The sequence below is a fragment of the Tupaia chinensis genome, unplaced genomic scaffold (assembly GCF_000334495.1).
Source record: "Tupaia chinensis unplaced genomic scaffold, TupChi_1.0 Scaffold145685_1, whole genome shotgun sequence".
NCBI lineage: Eukaryota > Metazoa > Chordata > Mammalia > Scandentia > Tupaiidae > Tupaia > Tupaia belangeri.
Window position 1 is genome coordinate 3293872 of NW_006205542.1, and position 26142 is coordinate 3320013.

The following is a 26142-nucleotide window of genomic DNA, read 5'->3' on the forward strand; positions in this document are numbered from 1 at the left end:
AAAATGAGATAATAAGAATAAATAATACAATGAGGTAATAATAAATAATATCTACCCTGCAGGCTTTCGGTGGGGATTAAATGAGACAAGCAATGTAAAGTACTTATCACACCTGGCATGTGATAGCATTCAATAAATCTGAATTGCTGCTTGTTATCTTGTTTATTTTATTTATTTTTGAGATTCTTCACTAACTTCTATAACAAGAATCTTGCTATACATTGACGTTTCTTTTAAGAAAATGCAACAGTGATCTTGCTTTGAACCCTCTGTTTAACATCCTTCCATTTTAGGTTTCCTTATTAATTTTCTATCAGATCTATTTTCAGAATCCTAAGAATGCTGTCCTAATCCATTTGGGATTTTGTAACAAAATATCTTAGACTGGGTATTTTATTTTATTTTAAAAATTATTTTATTTAACTTTTTTTTTTTAGAGGTTTTTGTTATAGGGCACGTGCGCTCGCCAGACAGACAGGGAGAGACAGAGAGACAGAAAGTGAGAAATCAGCCCCCGGGGGGGATGGCCACGCCGCAATCCCTTCTCCTCCATTCTCCTCTCAGGATCTTGGGCACGCGTGCACACGCGCCCGGTGTAAGTTTTAAGCCACCGGGTCCGGGACGTGAACCGTGGATGATTACATGGGAGTACAGTGACATAGCCATTACTCTAACTGCTGGTCCCATTATTTAACTTTTAAAAAAAATTTTTAAATTTGGCCAGAGAGGAACATAAAAAGAGCAAGAGTGAATGAGAAAGAGAGAGAAAGTGAGAAAGCAAGCCGCCAGGTCCAGGACTCAAACCGTAGTCAGCCATGTGGGAGTCCAGCGCCCTTAACCATCATGCCATCTGCCAGCCCCTCGACTGGATAATTTATAAACAACAGAAATTTATTTCCAGAGGCTAGAAAGTCCAAGATCCAAGATTCTGTATATGTGTATACAGAGAGAGAGAACTATATCCCTGGTGAGTGTATGTGCCCTCTGGAAATTACAAAAAAATATATATTAAAGAAAACAATTTCTTTAATACTTGCATTTTTCAAAAACCAAGGTAAGGCCAGCCTTGTGGAGCAGTGGCTAAGTGCTATGCATAGAAAGCTGACTGTATGACACATGGCTTCCTGCAGATCAAATCCTAGCCCTGGCAAGCATGTGTGCACGCATGTTCCAAATCCTGACAGAATGGAGAAATGGAGGAAAAAGATTGTGATGTAACCATGTCCAACTGGAGGTTCTCTCTCTCTTTCTCTGAGCAGATGTACCTGCTGGCAAGTAAAAATGATAATAAGAATTTAAAACATTTTTAAAAATCAAAGTTAAAAATTTCAAAATAATCTCTAATTCTAAAATCCTGTCATGCCCTTGTACTTTCTAAATAAAATATCCTTTTTTCTTTTTTAGTATTGTATCTCCTGATTCGTTGCTGTGTCATCTCCTCTGTTTTCCTGGTACCATCTGCTTCCAGTGTAACTACAGGCGAGCTGGCCCTGCTGCAGAAAGAACTTTGCATACTTGTGTTAACAAATCCCTAACCATTTCCTATTCCACATAATCATCAATGGAAAGGGAAAACCAGATTTCTACAATTAGGCAATCATGGTAAATTCTTAGATCATCGTAATTTTTTAAAAAGAATTATTTTATTTAACTTTATTTATTATTATTATCATTATTATTTTCCAGTTTGATCAGAGAGACACAGAGGGAGAAAGAGGAAGTGGGAAAGCAAGCCACCAGGTCCGAGACTTGAACCATGGTCGACCATGTGGGAGTCCAGCGCCTTTAAACACCATGCCACTTGCCAGCCCCAGATCATCGTAATTTTTAAAAAATTTTTTGAAAAGATTTACTCAAAATGAAGAAAGAATTTGACAGCTACCATGTAAATAAAAACCATTGACAATTTTCTAAGTCGATTTTTATATCTGTCATCTGTGGAGCATAATCATCAATGGAAAGGGAAAACCAGATTTCTACAATTAGGCAATCATGGTAAATTCTTAGATCATCGTAATTTTTTAAAAAGAATTATTTTATTTAACTTTATTTATTATTATTATCATTATTATTTTCCAGTTTGATCAGAGAGACACAGAGGGAGAAAGAGGAAGTGGGAAAGCAAGCCACCAGGTCCGAGACTTGAACCATGGTCGACCATGTGGGAGTCCAGCGCCTTTAAACACCATGCCACTTGCCAGCCCCAGATCATCGTAATTTTTAAAAAATTTTTTGAAAAGATTTACTCAAAATGAAGAAAGAATTTGACAGCTACCATGTAAATAAAAACCATTGACAATTTTCTAAGTCGATTTTTATATCTGTCATCTGTGGAGCACTGTCTTTTTTTTTTTTTTTATAGTATTCTGTTTTTCCATACTTAATTTCATGAATTCCAGTTCATCTATGTCAGTCTTCACTAATAAAGCCTGTAATCATAAATTCTCCATGCTGGAAAGTTTCATTTTCACCCACTGAAAATCAGCAATTTTTCAATTATTGAAAAGTTCTGAAGCAACTGAGAAACTTGCCCAATGCTCATGGCTAAAGTTCAGGTCTGCCCATCCTATACTCCCCATTTTTTGCCTTCAGTGAGTAAAATAGTGGGAATTAAAAGTGTACATTTTAGGACCAGCCAGTGGGGTGGTGGCTAAGGGGGCTGGATCCCACACGACCAACTGCGAGGTTCCAGTGTCTGACCAGTGGCTGGAAAACACAGTGAGCACATCCTGAAAAGAGAAGGAGGAGAGGGCTGCAGTGTAACTATCCCCCCTGCAGGCTGTTTTCTCACTTTATCTCTCTCACTCTCTGCTGAGTGCAGACACCCTATAGCAATTTTTTTAAAAAAGAAAGTGCACATTCTAGAGTCAGACTAGCTGGGTTCAAAACCCAGCTCTGATATTTACTAACTGTACTACCCTAGGTGTACTATTTAACTGCTTTAAGATTCATTTTCTTCATTTGCAAAATGATGATAGTATTCTCTTTTTTAAAATTTTTTTTAGAGTTTTTTTTTTTTTTTGCTATAGGGCGTGTGCGCTTGCCAGACAGACAGAGAGAGACAGAGAGACAGAAGGCGAGAAATCACTCCCCAGGGGGATGGCCATGCCACAATCCCTTCTCCTCCATTCTCCTCTTGGCATCTTGGGCACGCATGCACATGCGCCCGGTGTGAGTTTAAGCCACCGGGCCTGGGACTTGAACCACAGTCAATTATGTGGGAGTCCAGCGCCATAGCCATTACGTTAACTGCTGGTCCCAATGATAGTATTCTTTATTGAGTTGATATGAGGAGTGATTTTTACATTATCCAAGTATTTATTCTTAGTCTATTTTGTTCATTGTTCTAATTTCAGTACCTAAAACAGTACCTGAACAATGAATGTTTGTTAAATTAATAAATTAAGGGATAAAAGGTAAGCTGCTTCTTTGGCATTTTGGACTAATTGGCTTAGAAAAGGTATTTTAGGGACAGCAGATGGAGGAAAGGTTAAGGCAACTGGATCCCACACGGCCCATTGTGTGGTTTGAATCCTGGGCCCAGTGGCTTGAAAATCACACCAAGCAAGTGTTTGTGTGTGACCAAAATTCCAAGAAGAGAATGGAAGAGAAGGGATTGTGGCATGGTCATCTCCCCCGTGGGGGGTGCTATCCTACTTTCTCTCTCTCTGTCTTTCTCTTTTTGTCTCTCTCTAATGACCACATGCACTCTGTAGCAAACTTAAAAAAAAAAAAAAGTTTTTTTTTTTTTTTTTTAAATTGTTTTTTTTGGGGCGGCTAGCAGGTGGCATGGTGGTGGTTAAGGGCACTGGACTCCCACATGGCTGAACACTGTTTGAGTCCTGGACCTGGCAACTTACTTTCTCTCTCTCTCTCTCTCTCTGTCCTTCTCTGACTAAATTAAAATAAATGAATAAGTAAAGTTAAATAAAATAATTCTTTTTTTTTGAGAAGTTTTTGCTATAGGGCACGTGTGCTCGTCAGAAAGACAGAGACAGAGAGACAGAAAGTGAGAAATCACCCCCTAGGGGGATGGCCATGCCTCAATCCCTTCTTCTCTATTCTCCTCTCGGGATCTTGGGCACGAATGCACATGCGCTCCATGTGAGTTTAAGCCACCGAGTCTGGGACTTGAACCACAGTTGACTACATGGGAGCTCAGCAACATAGCCATTATGCCAACTGCTGGCCCCTAAAATAATTCTTAAAAAAAATGTATATTTTTGTGAAAGAATAGTTCTCATTGCAAGACATAAATAGGTTAGCTTTAGTTGCAGAGTAAGTAAAAGTTGAGCTAGGATTACTTTAAAATACATATGTAATTTTATTTTATTTATGAATTCATTAATTTTAATTTAACCAGAGAGAGAGAGAGGTGAGGGGGGTGTGTAAGTGGGAAAACAAGCCACCAGGCCCAGGACTCAAATCATGGTGGGCCATGTGGGAGTGTCCAGTGCCTTAACCACCACACCTGCTGGTTCCCTAGGTAGGATTACTTTTTAAAACTTTTGTCTAGGGCTAGTTCCATGATTTAACAGTAATATTCTGCTCAAGGGAAGCCAGATCGCACATGATAATCATGGTTTAAATCCTTAGCCCAGTCAGCCAAAACATTCCAGTTAAATACACAAATGGTCAGGCTCGGGCAGCCTGGAGGACTGGAAGAAGGGGATTGCTGCATGACCAGATTCTGTGGAAGATGCTTCTCTCTCTCATACCTGCTCTAATATTAATAAAAAAAAAAAAAAGAAAGAGATTTTCCTTTGAAAAGGACGCCAGGGAGGAGTGTTTACATTAGCATATTAGGAAGACATAATGGCTAAACATTTCCCAAATTTGGTGAAGGACAGATCCAAGATGATAAGACCTTGTTTAGACTCATGATAGCCAGTAGTCAGACTGCTGCAAACCAACAATTTAGAAAAAAACGGGAAGTGCTCAGAGAAAAATAGCACACTGCATCCAGGGGAGTGATGATGGAAATATCTACAGGCGTTGCCTCAGAGGCACGGAGGCACGGATATAGAGGAGCAACATTTTACTTTTGTAATTTCGCTGTAGGGAATGTGTGCTCACCAGAGAGAGAGAGAGGAGAAAGAGAAAGGGAGAGAAGGAAACAGAAGTCACCTCCCTGGAGATATGGTCACATCACAATCCCTTCTCCTCCATTCTCCTCTTGGGATTTCAGGCACACATGCACATGTATCTGGCTTGTTGTCCAGATTGCCAGATTTTGGACTTGAATAGCACAGACAGTCATTTGGGATCCAGCTGCCTTAACCACCATGCCATTAGCTGGCCTGAGGAACAACCTCTTCTTTTTTAAAGAATTATTTTATTTAACTTTATTTATTATTATTCTTTTTAAAAATTTGACCAGAGAAAAATGTGGAGAGAGAGAGAGAGCGAGAAAGAGAGGTGAGAAAGCAAGTTTCCAGTTCCCAGACTCGAACTGTGGTCAGCCATGTGGGAGTTCAGTGCCTTCAGCCACCACACCACCTGCTGGCCCCAAGGGACAACATCTTAAAGTACTTAAAAAAGAGAAAAAAGCAACAAACCTGTCAACCCAGAATTTTATGTCTAGTTGAAAATATCTCTCACAAATGAAGGCAATAAAATCACAACGAGATACCATCACACACCCACTAACATGGCTAAAATTAAAGACTGACAACAACAGCTCTTGGCAAGCAATGTTACACTCACACAGCTGGTGAGAATGTAAATTGTACAGTCTTTTAGAAAAACAGTTTAGCGGTTTCTTAAAAAGTCTAACATACATTTACCATATGACCATACATCCCACTTCTAAGTGTTTGCCCAAGAGAAATGAAAGCATATGTCCACACAAAGACTTGGGCCAAAATGTTTATAGCAGCTTTATTTGTAATCATCAAAAACTGGAAACAACCCAAATGTCCATCAACAAGTGAACAGATAAACAAATCATAGTGTATCCACATAGTAGAAAACTACTTTGTTATAAAAATGGCCAGTGCTGTAATAGAATGGCCATGCCCCGCTCCAAGAGAAGCTGGATTCCGCGTGGTGGCCAAGGTTTGAATTCCTGGTCTAGTCAGCCTAAAACACATCAGGTCATGTGACTGCCCCATATCCAATGAACTGGAGGACCAGAAGAAGGGAATTGTGTGATGTGACCAGATTCTGTGGATGGTGCTCATCTCTCTCTCTCTCTTTCACACCCTCCCATATGCACATACAGGGTCTATCATAAATAAAAGGGGAAAAATGGAATAGAGATTTGGCTCATGTGACAACATGAATGAATTTCAAAATTATTGTGCTGATTGAGAAGCCATACAAAAAAATAAATATTGTATGATTCTTGGGGGCAAGCAGTTGGCACAGTGGGTAAGGTGCTGGATCCCACATGGCTGATGCCATGGTTCAAGTCCTGAACCCAGTGGTTTGGAAATATGCATGTGTACCCAAAATCTCATGAAGAGAAAAGATTGCAGCATGGCCATCCCCTCTGGGAGTGGGGGGTGATTTCTCACTTTCTGTGTCTCTGGTGATCTCAGGTCTCCTATGGTAAAAATTTTTAAAAAAAGAATTAATTAATTAAAAATTAAGTTTTAAAAAAAGAAATAGGAGTTTTCAAGTTAAATATCCCTGAGTTATTTTTGGCTTTGACATTTACTAGATGTCCTTGGGCAATTTAAAAGACTCTTTTATTGAGCTTCAATTCCATTGTCTGTAATACAATACTTCATAGATCAAATAAAACCATGTGTGAGAGGTCTTCAAAACGTTCATGGAAAATGTGCATTATGAAAACAACTAGGCATGAATTTCAAATTCTTTTTTACACCAAAATGAACTTGTACTTGAATTCTATTTTTCCATGAGTTTTTGAAGCTCTTTTATATGTGAAATGGTTAGCATAGAGTCAGGCACATAGTAAAACCTCACTAAATAGTAGTTACCACCATCATGAACATCATCATTAGTAATGACCTTAAAAATTCACATATAGTTTTTTATTTCCTTCAGTTTGCCAGATGGCATGTGTGCTTGACAGAGAGGAAAGGGAGAGAGTTCCTAAAGGAGTGTGATCTCACTGCAATCCTCCTCCCTCAATCCCTCCATTCTTCCTTCCCATCAGGATTTTGGGCATATAGACACATATTCCTGGTGTATTATTCAAGCTGCAGGGACTGGGATTTGAACTGTGGTAGGCCATATGGGATCTGGCTTACTTAACCATGAAGGTATGGGGCCAGCTACCATTTTGGAATTAAAAAAAAAAAAATTAGGTTGGATATAGACCAAAGCAGCTAACAGAGTTTATATTAGTGCTGGTTTGGCTAATGGCAGTTTTTCTGCAGTGGTTATAAGTATACACCCTGATAAGGATGTGAGTTTGTACTTGTATTTGACTGAGGGCTTGAATGAGCACGTCAAACATGAAGCACTATAGGAATTCAGAAGATGGAGGGAAAAGAAGCACTCACACAAATTTTCACAATTCAGGGGTCTGAAGAATGAAAGTATTTTTCAGTCTATCCGAAGAACTGAGTTTGGGGCCAGCAGATAGGTTTCTGGTTAAGGTGATGGATTCCCACATGGCTGACTCTGGTTCGAGTCCCAGATCTGGTGGCTGAAACTCACGCTCTGTGTGTGTGTGTGTGTGTGTGTGTGTGTGTGTGCATTTGTGCTCAAAATCCCAAAAGAATAGAGGAGAAGGAATTGTGGCATAGCCCTCCCCCCGGGGACTGATTTCTCTCTCTCTCTGACGAGTGCATCTATGGCAAAAATCTAAAAAAAACAAAAACAAACAAACAAACAAAAACCCAGGTTTCTTCTCAGAGTCAGCAGTGAGTGACTCACTCTTAATCAAGAAGAGAGACTGTGTTGAGCCTTTTAGTATTTGTTACACACAGGTCAGGACACAATCTACAACAGCACGGCAATTCGCAGCAAAAACAAACTGCTGGGAACCAGCAGTTAGCGTAATGGCTATGTCGCTGGATTCCCACGTAGTCGACCGCGGTTCGTGTCCCGGACCCGGTGGCTTAAAACTCACGCCGGGCGCGTGTGCGTGCGTGCCCAAGATCCCGAGAGGAGAATGGAGGAGAAGGGATTGCGGCGTGACCATCCCCCCTGGGGGGTGATTTCTCGCTTTCTGTCTCTATGTCTCGCTCTGTCTGTCTGGCGAGCGCACGCGCCCTACAGTGAAAATCTCTCCAAAAAAAAAAAAAAAAAAAGTTAAAAAAAAAAAACTGCTGAAGTAGATTGGTTTTCCTTTTTCTTTCCTTTGCATCGGTTCTCTGTTCCCAGAAAGGAAGAGCTGATATGGATTAATCAGGAAAAACAAATTTAGAGTGATAAAGTGCTTCCCACAAATTCCTGTGAATCTGTGGACATCTCAATTTGCTTCTCTCTCCCCACCTCACATCCCTTCTCAACAAGGCCTGGTACCTTCCTTAAGACCACGACAAAATTCCTTCTCTTGCTGAAGTCAGGAGTCATTTTTGTTCTAAATAGATAAAACGTCTGGGGTGGGCCCTGTGACTTAATGGTTATGGGAGATGGATCCCATATAACTGACCTCTTGGTTCAATCCTTGACCGTGGAGTCTTGAAAAACATACCAGGCATGTGTGTGCACATACCTAAAATCCTAGCAGTGTGGGGAAATGGAGGAGAAGGGATTGTGGCGTCCCTACTCTCCATCAGGGAATGCTTTTTCTCTTTCTCTCTCTAGCAAGTGCTCCATCCTCTTGACACATAAAAAGTAAATAAATACAATATCAGATCTAATCACGAGAGTTGGGGCCTAGGAGTTGGGTATTTTCGGCTGTCTCATTAACTAGTTTATTTATTCATTAGGCAAATTAATTGAGCACCTACCACGTGTCAGGCTAGGCCCTGCTCCAAGTGCCAGACACACAGCGGGGAACCAAAGAAAGTCCTGCCCTCCTGATCATAGTCTAGTGAGGAGTCAGAACAGACAGAAGGGATCGGGGGCCAGAACGACGAGAATGCAGTTGAGTAGCAAGGAAAAATAATCAGGCAGAAAATAATTTTTTGATGGTCTCTGGGTTTTACCCTAAATGAGGTAGAGAGCCAGAGAAGGCTTTGAACAAAGTGATGTGGTCTTTATTAAAAAGCACTGGACACGGACCAGCACTTTGCATAATGGTTACGTCTCAGGGCTCCCATGTGGTTAACTGCAGTTCGAGTCCTGGGGTCAGTAGCTTAAAACTCACGCCCGGTGCATGTACGTGTGTGTCCAAGATCCCAAGAGGAGAATGGAGGAGAAGGGATTGTGGCATGGCCATCCCCCCCCGGGGGGGGTGATTTCTTGCTTTCTGTCTCTCTGCCTCTCTGTGTATCTCCAGTGAACACATGTGCCCTATACTAAAAATCTCTCTAAAAAAAAAAAGTACTTGGCAGGGCCAGTCAGGTGATGTGGTTAGGGTGGCTGGATTCCAATAACTGACTAGGTGATTTGAGTCCTGGAGGCTTGTTAAATACACCGGGTGTGTGTGCATATGTGCATCCATGCCCAAAATCCTGAGTGAAAAATGGAGGAGAAGGGATTGGGATCTAGCCATCTTCTTTGGGAGCTAACTTCTTACTCCCCATCCTCTTCTCTCTTTTTCTTGCTTTCTCTCTCTTACAGCCCATGGTAAAATGAAAGAAAACAAACAAACGAACAAAACCATCTACGATGTTGTGTAAACATCACTATTATGTATACCTAAAATATTTTCATTATCCTTAATAAAAATTCTACCCATTAAATAATAACTCTCCCTTTTCTCTTCTCCCTAGGTCCTGGTAACCTCTACTCTACCGGAGAAAGCATTTTTAGGTACTGGCTCTTTATTATTTATTTTTTATTTTAGCCATAGGTCATGTGTACTTGCTGGTGAGAGATAGAGAGAGGGAAAGTGTGAAATCATCTCACAGGGGAGATGGCCATACCACAATCCCTTTTCTTTCATTTTACTCTCAGAATTTTGGGCTCACATGCACAACCAACACGCGTTTCAAGCTGCTGGGTCTGGGACTCACTGGTCATGTGAGAGTCCAGCACCTTAACCGCCTTACCACATGCTGGCCCCTATTTATGTATTTTTGAGTATAACCAATGATCTTTTTTGTATTACCCAGTGGTGTATGTGCTTGCCAAAGAGAGAGTGAGAGAAAGCACTCCCCCCAGAGGATCATACTGAAATTCTCTTTCCTCTATGTTTCCATCCCATCAGGATTTCTGCACTCATGGACTCATGCTCAGCATGTTTTTCAGGCTGCTGGAACTGGAACTTGAACTGTAATTAGCCATGTGGGATTGAGCTCCCTAAGAACAGAGTTTCATCACAGTACCAGGCGATTGGTCCAGTACTGGATTCTTATCAGATAAATTTATGGGAGCTGTTCAGCTAGATTTTTTTTTTTAAGAGTGAGATTATTATTATTATTATTATTATTATTATTATTTTTTGGTATAGGGTACATGTGCTCATCAGAGAGACAGAGAGAAAAAAAGCAAGAAATCATCTCCCAGGGGGAATGGTCACACCACAAGCCCTTCTCAATTCTCCTCTCAGGATTTTGGGCATGGATGCACATATGCCTGGTGTGTTTTTCAAGCTGCCAGGTCCAGGACTCAAACCAGAGAGTCAGCCATTTTGGATCCAGCTGACTTAACCACCAGGCCAGGGGCAGGCCCCCAAGCCTTTTATATACTATGTTCTGATCTAAGTGCTGGGGATATGACTATGCATGAAATATTTTAGGCTGCAGGATGGGTGAGTCAATCAAGTGAATATGCAAATAGCTTAAGTACAATACTAAGTAATATGAAAATAATGTATCATATGGAATCCGTCTTGATTCGATTAATCCAGCAGTGACATATTAAAAATATTGTATTTTACTTAAAGTCATTATTGACCTCAGTTTAAGCCTCTGTTGTCATCTCTGCCAGGGTTGGTGAACTTTTCAATAAAGGACCAGATTATAAATATTTTATGCTTGGCCAGCCATATGGTGTCTGTCACCATTACTCAACTTTGTCATTGTAGTTCCATGGCAGTCACAGACAAGTAAATGAATGAGTATGTTCCAACAGAAGCTTATTTTAGGACCTTGAAACTAGACTTTGATATAATTTTCACAAGTCATAGATTTTCTTATCCTTCACTTTGTTTTCAACAATTAAAAAAACGTTAAAATTTTCCTTAACTCTTGGGCCCAACAAAAGCAGGTAGCAGGCTGGGTTTGGCTCCCAGGGGAATAGCAGTTTCACTGCCTCTGCTCTTCACCAGCTCCTCTGTTTGCTCTGTGTTAAGAGCATATTCAGGCCCACTGAGTTTCACAATTTGTACAACACTTTAATGTTTGACTAGAGTGACAAAATCCACTAGTGTTTGAAGAGTGAAAATATTAATCAAAACACAAGCTCCTAGGCATTCTTTATGATGGAGCTACAAGCAGCACCTTAATTGCCAGCCTTGCTAATTATTCTTTTCCAATAGTTCTTTCTGAAGTTACAGTACTGATCCCACGTTAGACATACACTCCTCCTCTCCACAGCCTAAGTCCATTCAGTTTATCATGATGGATGACTAGTGAACTTCTGGGGCTTACTAGTGGCGTGTAGTGGTTAAGACAACTGGATTCCACATGAGAGACTGCGTGGCTGAGTCCTGGGCCGTGTGTGTGTGTGTGTGCACGCTATCCTGAGAGAATGGAGGATATGGTGTTACAGTGTGGCCATCCTTCCTGGGGAATGATTTCCCACTTTCTCTCTCTGTCTCTGTCTGGTGAGCATACATACCATATAGCGAATTTTTAAAAAATCACTTTTTATTTATTTATTTATTTATTTATTGAGATTTTTGCTATAGGACTCATGCGCTCGTCAGAAAGACAGAGAGAGAGACAGAGAGATAGAAAGCCAGAAATCACCTCCTGCGGGGGGGCATGGCCACACCACAATCTCTTTTCCATTCTCCTCTCGGGATCTTGGGCATGCAGGCACATGCACCTGGCATGAGTTTAAGCCTCTGGGTTCAGGACTCGAACCATGGTCTACTATATGGGAGTCCAGCGACATAGCCATTATGCCCTGTGCTGGTTTCTAAAATCACTTTTAACTTTACCTTCATTGGTGTGAAACTATCCCAGTTCACTGAGAGCAGTTTTATAAGAATCTCATTAAATATCTAGACTTTCTGGTTTGTTTGTTTATGATTTGTTTCAGGGTGCTTGCACTGGCTGGAGGTGATGCGGGGGTGGGGTGTGTGTGTGTGTAAGAAAGCATCCCCCCAGGAGTATGGCCATGTTGTAATCCCTCCTCCTTCATTTCCCCTTTCACTATTTTGGGCATGCACAAACACATGCCTGGCATGTTTTTCAAGTCATAAGTTCTAACACTTGAACTTAGGGGTGGACCAGTGTGGGTTACAGTTGCCACCATGTCACCAGCTGGCTCTGTTTTTTTTAAGCTGAAATATTTACTCAACTTGTGTGGCCTATGTTGCAACTGTGAGAGTTTTTGGAGTCAATATCAGCTCATGAGCAGCTTTCATTAAAATTCAAACCAGTTGGGGCCAGCATTTGGCGTGGTGGTTAAGGTGTTGGACTCTCACATGGTCAACCATGATTGGGGTCATCATGGTTAGAGTCCCGAGCCTAAAGGCTTGCAAATCACACTAGGTGTGTGTGTGCCAAAATACCAAGAAGAAATTGGAGGAGAAGGAATTGTGGCATGGTCATTGACCTGGGAGGTGCTTTATCACTTTCCCTGTCTCTCTCTGTTTCTCTCTCTAGTGAGAGCACATGCCCTATGACCAAAAAAATTTTTTTTAAATCAAACTGGTTGTTAACTGGGAAAATGATAACATAGTAATGCACTCAATTAGAGGTGACTTCCTGCTCAATTCTATACTAAATTTCCAGGGGATACAAAAGAACTTCCGTACCTTTGAGGAGCTTGCAGTTTGGTGAAAAGGTAAAGAAATGGAAGCTGTAAGAAATTTAGAAAGTTATAGGGAACCAGCAGTTAACATAATGGCTATGTGCCAGGCGCGGGTGCGTGTCTGCCCAAGATCCCAAGAAGAGAATGGAGGAGAAGGGATTGTGGCGTGACCATCCCCCCTGGGGGGTGATTTCTCGCTTTCTGTCTCTATGTCTCTCTCTGTCTGTCTGGCGAGCGCATGCGCCCTATAGCGAAAAAACTCTCAAAAAAAAAGGTGAAGGCAGTGGACTGTTGACGAGGCCTCCAGGAAGAAGGCTCTTAGGTGGAGTTTGGTGTATAGGATGCTTACTGGGGGGCGGGGGCATGGGACCAGATCCATGGTAAGGGGAGAAAGAAATCAGGAATAGGCAGAAGTAGAAGGTAGGCGGCTATGTTGGTGGCCCAGTGATAGCACTGGGTGACCTCATGGGAGCTCTGAGCTAGTGTCCTGAGTTGGATAAACAAGGCCTGACCCTTGTACCCTGGACTGCTCCATCACCGATTTATGTCACCCAAGGAAGGGGAATGTCCTTGGGAAGGTGGCTCTCTGCAGAGAGAGCCTGGAGTTGTGTGTTAGAGCACTCGCCGCTTATGCCTGCTTCGTGGAAAGAGGAACCTGGGCAGTATGCCACAGTGTCCACTACATCAGCTCTCATGGCATCTGTGGCCAGGGGGAGTATGCTCAGAGCTGAGGAAATAGCATGGAAATCCTTCTTCCATTGTAGAGATGGCTGCAGTCGGACAAACAGTCTGGTATGTACATAGACTGTATTTGCCACTAAAGTGGCTTTGAACTAGGCCAGGTACTGGGATGCTCCAAAGTCCAGGGTTGGGCCCCTGGGGTGTTGGTAACGTTCTGTTTCTTGATCCACGTATGGTCTTATATGGAGTTGTACGCTTAGGTATATTTACTTCTCTCTCTTTCTTTCTCTCTCTCTCTCTCTTTCTCTCTTTCTCTCTCTCTCTATCTCTGTGTGTGTGTGTGTGTGTGTGTGTGTGTGTGTGTGTGTCAGAAAGACAGAGAGAGAGACAGAGAGATAGAAAGCCAGAAATCACCTCCTGCGGGGGGGCATGGCCACACCACAATCTCTTTTCCATTCTCCTCTCGGGATCTTGGGCATGCAGGCACATGCACCTGGCATGAGTTTAAGCCTCTGGGTTCAGGACTCGAACCATGGTCTACTATATGGGAGTCCAGCGACATAGCCATTATGCCCTGTGCTGGTTTCTAAAATCACTTTTAACTTTACCTTCATTGGTGTGAAACTATCCCAGTTCACTGAGAGCAGTTTTATAAGAATCTCATTAAATATCTAGACTTTCTGGTTTGTTTGTTTATGATTTGTTTCAGGGTGCTTGCACTGGCTGGGGGGGATGCGGGGGGGGGGTGTGTGTGTGTGTAAGAAAGCATCCCCCCAGGAGTATGGCCATGTTGTAATCCCTCCTCCTTCATTTCCCCTTTCACTATTTTGGGCATGCACAAACACATGCCTGGCATGTTTTTCAAGTCATAAGTTCTAACACTTGAACTTAGGGGTGGACCAGTGTGGGTTACAGTTGCCACCATGTCACCAGCTGGCTCTGTTTTTTTTAAGCTGAAATATTTACTCAACTTGTGTGGCCTATGTTGCAACTGTGAGAGTTTTTGGAGTCAATATCAGCTCATGAGCAGCTTTCATTAAAATTCAAACCAGTTGGGGCCAGCATTTGGCGTGGTGGTTAAGGTGTTGGACTCTCACATGGTCAACCATGATTGGGGTCATCATGGTTAGAGTCCCGAGCCTAAAGGCTTGCAAATCACACTAGGTGTGTGTGTGCCAAAATACCAAGAAGAAATTGGAGGAGAAGGAATTGTGGCATGGTCATTGGCCTGGGAGGTGCTTTATCACTTTCCCTGTCTCTCTCTGTTTCTCTCTCTAGTGAGAGCACATGCCCTATGACCAAAAAAATTTTTTTTAAATCAAACTGGTTGTTAACTGGGAAAATGATAACATAGTAATGCACTCAATTAGAGGTGACTTCCTGCTCAATTCTATACTAAATTTCCAGGGGATACAAAAGAACTTCCGTACCTTTGAGGAGCTTGCAGTTTGGTGAAAAGGTAAAGAAATGGAAGCTGTAAGAAATTTAGAAAGTTATAGGGAACCAGCAGTTAACATAATGGCTATGTCGCTGGACTCCCACATAGTCAACCGCGGTTCGCGTCCCGGACCTGGTGGCTTAAAACTCACGCCAGGCGCGTGTGCGTGTCTGCCCAAGATCCCAAGAAGAGAATGGAGGAGAAGGGATTGTGGCGTGACCATCCCCCCTGGGGGGTGATTTCTCGCTTTCTGTCTCTATGTCTCTCTCTGTCTGTCTGGCGAGCGCATGCGCCCTATAGCGAAAAAACTCTCCCCAAAAAAGAAATTTACAAAGTTATTCAGGGTGGCAACTCACAAGTGACTGCCTGGTTCCGAAGCAAATGTTTTTCCTTTCCATCATGCAGACTACCTAGTCCACTCTCCACTATTAAGAAAATGTGAAACTGAGCCAGCCCTGTGGCCCTTGTGCATGGCCAAATCCTGGTCCTGGTGGTACATGTGCATATATGTCCCAAATCATGACAGGATGGAGAGATGTAGGAGAAGAGATTACGCTATGACCATGCCACACTGGGGGGCAACTTTCTGCTCTGTCTCCCTGATGAGCACATATGCTCTCTGGCAATTAAAAAAAAAAATACAGATCTAATATGAAGACAATAACTTTTTTTTTTTGGTAATTTTGCTATAGGGCATGTGCACTTGTCAGAGAGAGAGAGTGAGAAAGCACTCGGGGATGGAGGGATTGGCCTTGCTGCAATCTCTTCTCCATTCTCCGGCTGGGATTTTGGGCACACATACACACACCTTTGGCATATTCCTCAAGCCATCGGGTCCAGAGCTTGAATTGCACAATCAGCATGTGGGATCCAGCTGCATTAGCCATGATGCCACTGGTCTTCCTAAAATAACTTATTTACTTCCTAATTCGATGATTACAATAATGACTTTGGCCAGAGTCAGAATAACAAGAATAACCTGCACAGGCAAAAAGGCCATACTGATGTAAGAAGCTAATACCAGAAAATCTGATCTGTAAGAATGTGTCTTGCATGAGGCTAAGTGCTATAAAGGAAAAACATTTAAAATGAAATTTGAAATATTTAATCTAAATTAAATTTTAAAAATTGAATTTAAACCTAAATTTAGTAAAATAACATAATAAACTAAAGACAGTGTAGGAGAGGGTCGGCAATGGGGAGAGGAGGAGGGAATCGAGGGGGAAAGAAAGCAAAACATTTAACGGACACGAAAATGGAAAATCGTCTGCTGATAATAATGTGTATGATAATCAAAAAATTAAAAATTAAAAAATAAATAAAATCTATACTATAGATCACATTAAAATTATTTATTTAATTTATTATTATTATTTTCAAAAAAATTTTTTTGAGAGGTTTTTGCTATAGGGCACATGTACTCGCCAAAACAGAGAGACAGAAAGCGAGAAATTACACCCCCCAGGGGGGATGGCCATGCCATGGTCCCTTCTCCTCCATTCTCCTCTCGGGATCTTGGGCACGCACTCACATACACCTGGCATTAGTTTAAGCCACCAGGTCCCGGCCTCGAACCATGGTCGACTACATGGGAGTCCAGCAACGTAGCCCAACTGCTGGTCCCAATTATTTTCAAAATTTTGAGAGAGATGGAGAAAGAGAGAAAGGGAAAGTAAGAAAGCAAGCCACCAGATCTGGCACTTGGACTTTGGTCAGTCATGTGGGAACCCAGTGCCTTAACCACCATACCACCAGCTGGCCCCTAAATTTAATTTTAAAACATGGTTACAGGCCAACAGGTGGCATGGTGGTTGGGGCACTCCCACCCAAATGGCCAACTACGGTTCGGGTATCAGACATTTTCTCATTCTCTCTCTCTCTCTCATTAAATTAAAATAATAATTTTTTAAAAACCAAATAAGTAATTATTTTTTTAAAAATAAGTACAGTGCTAGATTCTATCAAGGAAGGTAGATAGGTGATTTGGTGCCTATCCTATTTGCAGAAATCATTTTATCAATCCCCAAAATGTCTGACTAACAGCCAGGCTTCCAAGGTTTGTTTATGGAAGAATAGGAAGAAATCAGAATGTTTCCTATTTGGATTTGTTAAGTGGTAGCTCATTTAACTGGGATTCTGCTGGTCAGCACGGATAATGTCTTCTACAGGTCATGGCCAGTTTGCCTACTACAACATGCTACAACTCCCAAGGCTCAGAATGGAGGGTGGAAAGAGCATTAGCATCCCTTGAAGAGCTTTGTCGAGAGATACAGTGAGGCTAGGAAATGAAAACGTAGATATAGAAAAAGCAAGCAGGATGAATAGCCAAACAACTAAGTCATTCAAATTATGTTTCCAGAATGTTAGGATTCATGTTTACACATAACAGTACTTACGGCTATTTTTAAAAATAAACTTCCTATTGTGTGAATGTATAAAGGGAATTCTGTGCTATCCTTGCAAATTTTCTGTATGACTAAAATAAATCCAAAATAAGGTTGAAAATGATATTTTATGATGTCTTTGATTTTCCATTCCTTGGTTTGGGGTGGGGAGGGTCAGTTCCCTTTCCTAATGTCTTTCGTAAGCCCCAAGAAATGATACCAGCCTTTTATTGTAACACTTAGAAGTAACGGGGGCCTGGTGGTAGTGGAGCAGCAAAAGGCAATGCTCTGTGAGGCTGACCCATGTGGGCAGGTTCCGGGTACCTGGAGACTTCCCTGTGTACACCGGGTACCTGCAAACCCATAATCCAGGGCTGAGATTAGGGTTAGATCACAGCGTCAAGGCCTTGTTTGAGGTGCTGTCTCTCCTTCTGTCTCTCTCTCATGGAAGAAATAAATAAACTTAAAGAGAGAGAGAGGGGGGGTACCAGCAGATTGTGCAGTGTTTATGTTGCTGGACTCCCACGTGGCCAATCGCAGTTCAAGTCCTGGACCAGTGGATTGAAACTCATGTCAGGCGTGTGTGTGTGCGTGCCCAATATCCCAGGAAGAGAAGGGAGGAGAAGGGACTGTGGCGTGGCCACCCCCCCCAGGGGGTGATTTCTTACTTTCTCTCTCACTGTCTCTCTCCCACCAGTGAGTGCAAACATCCTATGGCAAAAACCTAAAAGTAAATAAATAAATAAAAATGAAGAGAGAGAATCAGAAGTAAAGACACCAGGAAGTTATCTCAGGAAATGTTCCTCTGTGTAAACCTAAATAATTAATGTTTATTCTTTTTTTTTAAAGAATTATTTTTTGTTTAATTTTATTCATTGTCATTATTTTTATTTATTTATTTATTTTTTTTAAGTTGACTAGAGAGAACAGGAAAGTGAGAAAGCAAGCTGCCAGGTCTGGGAATCAAAACATGGTCAGCCCTATGGGAGTCCAGCTGCCTTAATCACCATGCCTCCTGCCAGCCCCTCAATATTTGTTCTTATATGGAAATCAATTTGGCCTTCATTTTATTTATACTGTTGGTGCATTAACTTCTTCAAGTTCACCTGTCAAATTCTAAAATTATTCTAAAATTAATTACGGTATTATAGTATTTACATTTTCAAACAACTGAGGCATTATAATAAGGAAAGGAATAAAGTAAAGGTAGATAATTGTAGTGTATTAAGTGTAAAACCTAAATATCTTCAGGACCAGCAGTCGACATAATGGTAATGTTGCTGGACTCTCATGCAGTTGACCGCAGTTTGAGTCCCGGACCCGGCAGCTTAAATTCACGCCTGGTGCGTGTGCGTGCGTGCCCAAGATCCTGAGAGGAGAATGGAGGAGAAGGGACTGCGGCTTGGCCATCCCCCCCCCGGGGGTGATTTCTCACTTTCTGTCTCTCTCTGTCTTTCTGGTGAGCACACGCACCCTATAGCAAAAACCTCTCTAAAAAAAATTAAAAACAAACAAAAAAACACTTAAGTATCCTCTCCTATCAAAAGATAGTAGAGACTATCAACCTACGAAGAAAGTCAGGGCATAATAAATGAAATAAAGGTGGTTTATTTGAATCGGGGCTCAGGACTGACCAGAGGAGCAAACTCTCTGGCTTCCCAGACACAGCCTCATCTAAATGGTGACCAAGAAAGGTGGTTTAGATGTCAAAGAGAAAGCACAGAAGAGAGGTTCCAGGTTGTTTGAGTTTACACTGACTCATTTGAAATAACCCAAGCAACCCATTAGCTATGCCTTGTTCTTTACATCACAAACCCGAGATGATTGGGGAGGAGAAAGGAGACAAGGATTGGTGTCGTGTTGCGGCACCGCAGTTTGTGTACTGTGAGCTAAAACATGCCTTCTCAGGCCAGTGTGTTGTGGTTAAGGCACCGGATTCCACATGGCCTATTGCATGGTCGGGGTCCTGGACCTAGGAAGTTGAGGAATACACCAGGTGCGTGTGTGTGCTCCCCCAAAATACTGAGAGGAGAAGGGAGGAGAAGGGATTATGGCACGGCCATCGCTGCCACCCCCAGGGTGTGATTTCTCACTTTCTCTCTGTGTCTCTCTCCAGCAAGTCCTCATGCCCTATAGCAAATGATCAAAAACAACTAGCAAAACATGCCTCTTGGGCAATAACCCTGAGGAATGTGGGGTATAACCAAAGTCTCACGCTTATGCTTTACTGAGGCCTTTACATGTAAATAGACTTTCTATTCCTTCCACAGACTGCTCTGGGCTGCTTTTCTTTCACAAGACTTCTTTTTCAACATCTGAATTGAAAAGAAATGAAAGAAAATTAAGAAAAAATAAGAATGAAATAATTTACTCTAGTAACAACCTGCCCCAGTGAACTACTTACAAAAAGATAAACTTTTGTTGCAGAAAATAAACATTTATTTACTGTATCCCAGCTGCTTTACAAACACTGTCTCATTTAATCCTCACAGAAGTAACTGACAGTGTCATAGGTGTTAGCACTCCCGGTTTGCCCATGAGTAAGCGAAGATTCAGAGACAGTAACTTCTTTCTTTTTTTCATTAACTTTGCTATGGGACATGTATGCTCACTGAAGACAAAGAGTGAGTGAGGGAAAGTAAGAGATCCGCTCTTCTCAGAGGGTGGCCACAGCACAATCGTTCTCCTCCACTCTCCTCTTGGGATTTTGGGCATGCATGCACATGTGCCTGGCATAATTTTCAAGCCACAAAGTCTGGGACTTGAACTGTGGTCAGCCATGTGGGATCCAGCCACCTTAATCACCATGCCATCTGCTGGCCCAACACTAACTTTCTACAGATCTGCAGCTAGTAAAAAAGTAGAGGCAAGTTTGTTTTAGAATTACTTGCTTATTTAATTCCAGTTGCTATTTTTATTATTTTTAAAATTTGATTGAAGAGAGAAAGTGAGAAAGCCAGCTACCAGGTCCAGGTTTCGAATCACAGTGGGGACCAGCAGTTGATGTAATGGCTATGTCAGTGGACCCCCATGTAGTTAACAGCTGTTCGAGTCCCAGACCTGGTGGCTTAAACTCACGCTGGGCATGTATGCATGTGTGCCCAAGATCTTGAGAGGAGAATGGAGGAGAAGGGATTGCAACATGGCCATCCCCCCTCAGGAGTGATTTCTTGCTTTCTGTCTCTCTGTCTCTCTGTTTCTCTCTCTCTCTCTCTCTCTCTCTGTGTGTCTTTCTGGTGAGCGCACACACCCTATAGCAAACACCTCTCCAAAATAAACCCCCCCCCAAAAAAAACCCCAAAAACACAGTCAACCATGTGGGAGTCCAGTGCCTTAACCCCACCTGCCAGCCCCTAGAAGGGGAGTTTTGATTCTAGACCTGACAGACTGTAAACTCTATTTGCTACCAGCCCATAATGTTGAGCAACAAATGTAACTCTTCTTGCCATCCATTTAAAGATATTCTTTCTCTACCAGCCCTGTCACCTAGTGGTTAAGGGAGTCAGAGCCTGCATGGTCAACCACATGGTCTGAACCATGGGCCTGGTTTGAAAAATACATCAGGCACAGGTGGTTGCTTGCCCCCAATCCCAACTGGATGGAGGAATGAAGGAGAAAGGAATGTGGTGTGACCATGTTGCACTGGGGGATATTCGATCTCTCTCTCATCTTTCTCGAAAGTGCATGCATCCTCTGGCAATTAAAAAAAGGAAAAAAAATTCATATTTAAGTGATTGCTAAATTTTAATGCCAGCAAGTGCTTTGAATGTACATTAGAATTACCCAGGCAACAGGCTAAAATTTCAAATTTTGGAGTACTGTCCAACCACTGATTAATTGAATCACAATTACTGGGATAAGGCCTGGAAATAAGCCCATTTAGCTAGTTCTCCAAATAATTCTATATGCACTCGAGTATGAAAAGAGAGTTGATATTTTTCGATGATCCGTCCACACCTGTTGAACTCATGCTCTCCTGCAGGAGCTGCCAGGAGCTCTCAGAATCAGTTACTTCGTTTGATGAAGCATGTGGCCAGTCTCAAACTCCAGGTTGTTAGGGGAAGCAAGAGTTTCTAGGCTAGAAATGCAAATAATATGAGTCACAGGAATTAAGAATGATGGATCACATGTTTTTCCCTCTCTCTCCAGAGACAGAAAGCACAGCACGGTCACACTGCACAGTCCTTTTATTCCATTTCTCCAATACATCAGGATTTGGGGCACATGTGCCTGGGCCAGCACCGGGATTCAAACCTTGTCAACTTCGTGGATTCAGTTTCCAGTCCCTGGTGCTTACCTACCCTACTATGCTAAGGGCCAGCACCATACAGAGTACATTTTAAATGCAAGTAGATACAACTCGAGGCGGGGGGGGGGGGGGGACAAAAGAGACATTAGTAGGATGGGGCGTGGGGCAGCAGATGGCACGATTATGTTGCTGGACTCCTACAGAGCCAACCATGGTTTGAGTCTTAAAACCCACGCCAGGCGCATGTGTATGTGTGCCCAAAATCCGAAGAAGAGAATGGAGGAGAAGGAATTGCAGCATGGCCATCACATCCCCACCCCACCCCCCGGGGGTAGTTTTTGCTTTCTGTTTCTGCCTCTCTCTGTCTCTCTAGAGAGTGCATGTGCCCTGTAGCAAAAATCTCTCTCTCTCTCAAAAAAAAAAAAAAAAAAAAAAAGGATGGGACTCCCTAGTTTTCACCTTTCATTATTTCAGATGGCTCCTCCAAGAGGTAAATGCACTTGACCTTCTTACATAATTGCAGGTTTGCCAATGTTAAGTCAGTCAGCACATTGACAAGCACTGGTGAATGAAAAGGAGAAACCTGTGAAATAAAACACTTAGGGAAGGGAAAGTGGGGAGACTAATTACAATACTTCATATCTTTTGTTTCTTCACTTCACAGGTGTTCTTCCAGAAAATACTGGAGTGGAGAAAAGTTGAACCCGTTTCTCCAGTTGCTTCTTTTTCCTCTTCCTCTTCTGCCCATTTTTCTCCTTTGCTCGCTGACCCTATCTCCTTGCTGCCCGCGCAACCGTGAATTCTGTATTAGGAAAGCATCTGGATGCCGCTGGCGGGGATGAAAGAGGCCCTGTCTTCCAGCTCTGTAAGTTTAAACCACACTGCATTTATGTATGGGCTCTTTCTCCGGGAGGATTGAGATACCTCTTTATAATTCCGCTGCTATTTTTAACATCCCCACAGGGTCAGGAGAAAGCCAGTCTCTTCATCTTTGAGCTGCTCATGCGTTTTCTGAATGAGGGGTGAGGTGGGGGGCACCGTTGTGGATTTGAAGAGCGCATCTGCAATTTAGAAAGTGGTCTCCAGGCACAACTTTCCATTCTCCTAAAGAAGCCAGGCCTTGGTTATTAAAGGGCCACAGAAAGATCATGGTAGCATATCTGTACTGGCTTGTATTTTGGGAAGGGCTTTCTCATCATTTACACCCTCTGCAGCATCACTCGGCCTGGTCTTCTTAGCCTGAGTGAAGGAAGCGCAGACAATGACCGCCCATTGTATCCGGCCAAGGCAGGAGAAACTTCCGCCCGGCGCTCCAGGCTCAGTCCCTGGCCGCTGCAGCCCTGATCATTTCCCTGATTACTCTGGAGACTGTTAATTTTTCAGTCTGTACTTGAAACAGAGCTATAATTGTCCGCTGAGAGCAGTGGGAGAAGGTAAATGAGCCCCGGAGAAGGCACCGCTGAGCACGGCCGGGTTGCCATGGCTGTGCACGGAGGCGCCTGGCTGCCCTCGCGCTGCTGCAGGGAGCAGAGAATTACACTCCGGAGTTCGAAACCGCGGCAGCTGCCTCGGCTGGGCCCTTCTTGCTAATAGAAAGATGAATTTTAACGCCAGAACTTTCAGCTATGGGGATTGTTTTTTAACTATCTCTAGGCTATTTTAAAGTTGATCCCTTTCCATCGTTCATGAATCAGAGAGGCAGAGACAGGCACCCCAATACGGTCCTCGGTCCTCGCACTGCCAGCTACCCCCGCTTAAGCCCACCCTAGATCATGAGCACATGTTCAGGGTGTCTGGGACTCAAACCTGGAACCTTCCCTGTGTGGATCAGCCTCAAAAGGCACTGGAGTTATTTCTGCACTACTGCTCAGCCTCTTTTTTTCTTTAAAGTTTACTTACTTACCTCTTCTGAAAGAAGGAGCCCCGGCCAGCCATGGTCATGGCACGAGCACCGGCCGGCGTGCACAGGGAGACCTCAGCATGCTAACGTGGGACTCTCCCACTGGGCGCACCAGGCAGCTTTACCTCACTGCTGTGCCCCCACAGCTGGCCCCGTCTAGGGTTGCCTTTAAAATGTGCAGACCTCACTTAAATGTAAATATTACTAAAGGCAGAAGTGCCTTGAGACTTCAGACAAGTGGGGAAACAGTTTTAGGCATTTTCAGCACCATAAAAAGCGGAGGTGGTGCATTCGTAATTATAGGTATCAGTACTGGTTGGGGCCCACTTATAAAGCTACCCAGGGTAGACTTCAACCACACTTGTTCTCAACTTTCCCTTGCTTTTTTGGGTTATTCTTTTACATTACAGAATAAATGTAGGCGATACTTAAGTGAGGCTTGAAAAAAAAAGGTAAGTTTTAATTGGAATTTCAGGCTGAAAGAAATACATAGATAAATATGTGACATAGAGCATATGCTCTCACGAGAGAGACAGAGAAGAGTGAGTAGTCACCCCCTCCCCCCAGGGGGGATGGCCATGCTGCAATACCTTCTTCTCTAGTCTCCTCTTGGGATTTTGGGCATGCACACATATGTGCCCAATGTGATTCTCAAGCCTCTGGGGATGGGACTTGAACTGTGGTTGGCCATGTAGGAGTCCAATGCCTTAACCACTACGCCACCTGCTGGCCCCCCAAATAAATATTTTAACTTGAATTGTTCTATGTACATATACATAGATAAAACCAAAGCAAATATAGTTGGAAACTTACTTATATTTGCTACATTTCTACAAGAAAAAAACATAAATAAAACTAGATTCTCTATTCAATAATAATCTGTATGCTGACTTTTCCCAATTAAAAAAAAAAAAACAACTTAAAAAGGGACCAACAGATGGCATAATGGTTACGTTGCTGGACTCCTGCATGAGTAACTGACCATGGTTCGAGTCCTGAATGTGGTGGCTTGAAACTCACACTGAGTGCCTGTGCATGAGTGCGCAAAATCTCTAGAGGAGAATGGAGGAGAGGGATTGCGGTGTGGCCCTCCCCTCTGGGGAGTGATTTCTCACTTTCTATTTCTCTGGCAAATGCATACACCCCATAGCAAAAATCTCTCTCTAAAAAAAAAAAAAAAAAAAAAAAGATAATCTAGCAAACACTCCAGCCAATGTGGCAATGAATGACTATTGAAGTCATTCATCTTAATTCACCTAATTTATCCCAAACAGTGTCTTAACCCAAACAGTGTCCTTAACGTTATGATCCAGAAACCCAAAAGATAGGTCCTTCACCTCTGGGAGAGACAGTGGAGTGGGTTGAGGGCATTAGAGGCAAAAAAAAATCAAGACCAGGTAGAAATAAATATTTCAGTAAGATATTAACAGGCCCCTCCATCCTGCCCTGAAAGTGTGTTTCTTAGCAGCTCAGGGAAGGGAAGTCATACGGGGTTGGGCTGTCTAGGACCGAACTCCGCGATTGTCTCACTTTGCCCAGGGCAGCTGCAGGGTGCACAGGAAAAGTTACAATCCTTCTCCAGGAGACAGAGCAGCTCTTGGAGTCCACAGGGGAGTGAGCAGCTCACCTCCAGGAAGGCAGAAGATGATTGTCCTCTCATTTTACAATTTCTTCAGTAACTTGATCTCTGATGTCACAGTGTTGTTCTTTCTCCAGTCTCTTCCCCCACCCCACCTCATCCTATGTTCTCACTAAACAAAAATAAAGAGGGGCACTGCCTTGGGCTCTAAGCTGAGATTCAGCAGGTGGTGGTGTGGTTGGTTAAGGTGGTAAGGAGGCAAGGAGAAAGCTAGAAAATGGAAGCCAGTTAGGGGGCTGGTTTATCCGTCTTTGTGACTAGATGAAAAAAAAAAAAAGAAAAAAGATCAGGGTGAAAAATTTTATGTCCGAGGTAAGGTAGGCAGGAGATTCCAGTGTGGAATTTCTAGCTGATTAAACCACACTTGATATAGCCAGTGGCATGAAAGCAATCAGTAGACCCAGCCAATGATCAACCGACAGGACACTGGTTAAGAAATTATAAATCTCGTGGAAAGGGCCCTTGAGTCACTCTTTTCTTCTTTACTTGGCTCACTCCTCTCGGAGTGCACTTTTGCTTTTACTTAATTAACTACCCTTTGCTTTTCTATTGGCTTGTTTCATTTAATTAGTTGAAACACAGAGAACCTGGCCTCACTGAAGCCATCTCACTGGCCTCTTGGGCTTACTTGGTCCTCTTTCTTTCTGATCAGAGAACCCGAAGGCAAGTCTTCCAACTCCGTACTTATACGTTCTCATTCTTTCCTTTTCCAAATGCTTTTCAAAGTGTTTCCTCCATTTTTGGTGGGGCTTAGTCTGGTTACATCTTTCACCTACACCTGATTCTTTCCAAAAAAAAAAGAGGGGCCAGCAGGTGGTGTGTAGTGGTTACAGGTGCTGGACTCCCATGGCTAATCATGGTTCAAGTTCTGGACCTGGCGGCTTGCTTTCTCCCTTT

At 42.8% G+C, this 26142-nt stretch overlaps 1 protein-coding gene across 2 annotated transcripts in view; it reads left to right on the forward strand.

The window, feature by feature from the left end:
• Positions 1–26142, forward strand: part of LOC102474830 (lactosylceramide 4-alpha-galactosyltransferase) — a 69961-nt gene that overhangs the window by 11762 nt on the left and 32057 nt on the right. Inside the window, exons 1-3 of one of the 2 annotated variants that reach the window (XR_003547878.1) lie at positions 1944–1995; positions 9801–9840; positions 22371–22571. The gene's annotated coding sequence lies outside the window, so the exon portion shown is untranslated. Of the gene's footprint in view, positions 1–1943; positions 1996–9800; positions 9841–22370; positions 22572–26142 lie in introns of those variants that run through there. The other variant, XR_003547879.1, reaches the window with a different exon arrangement.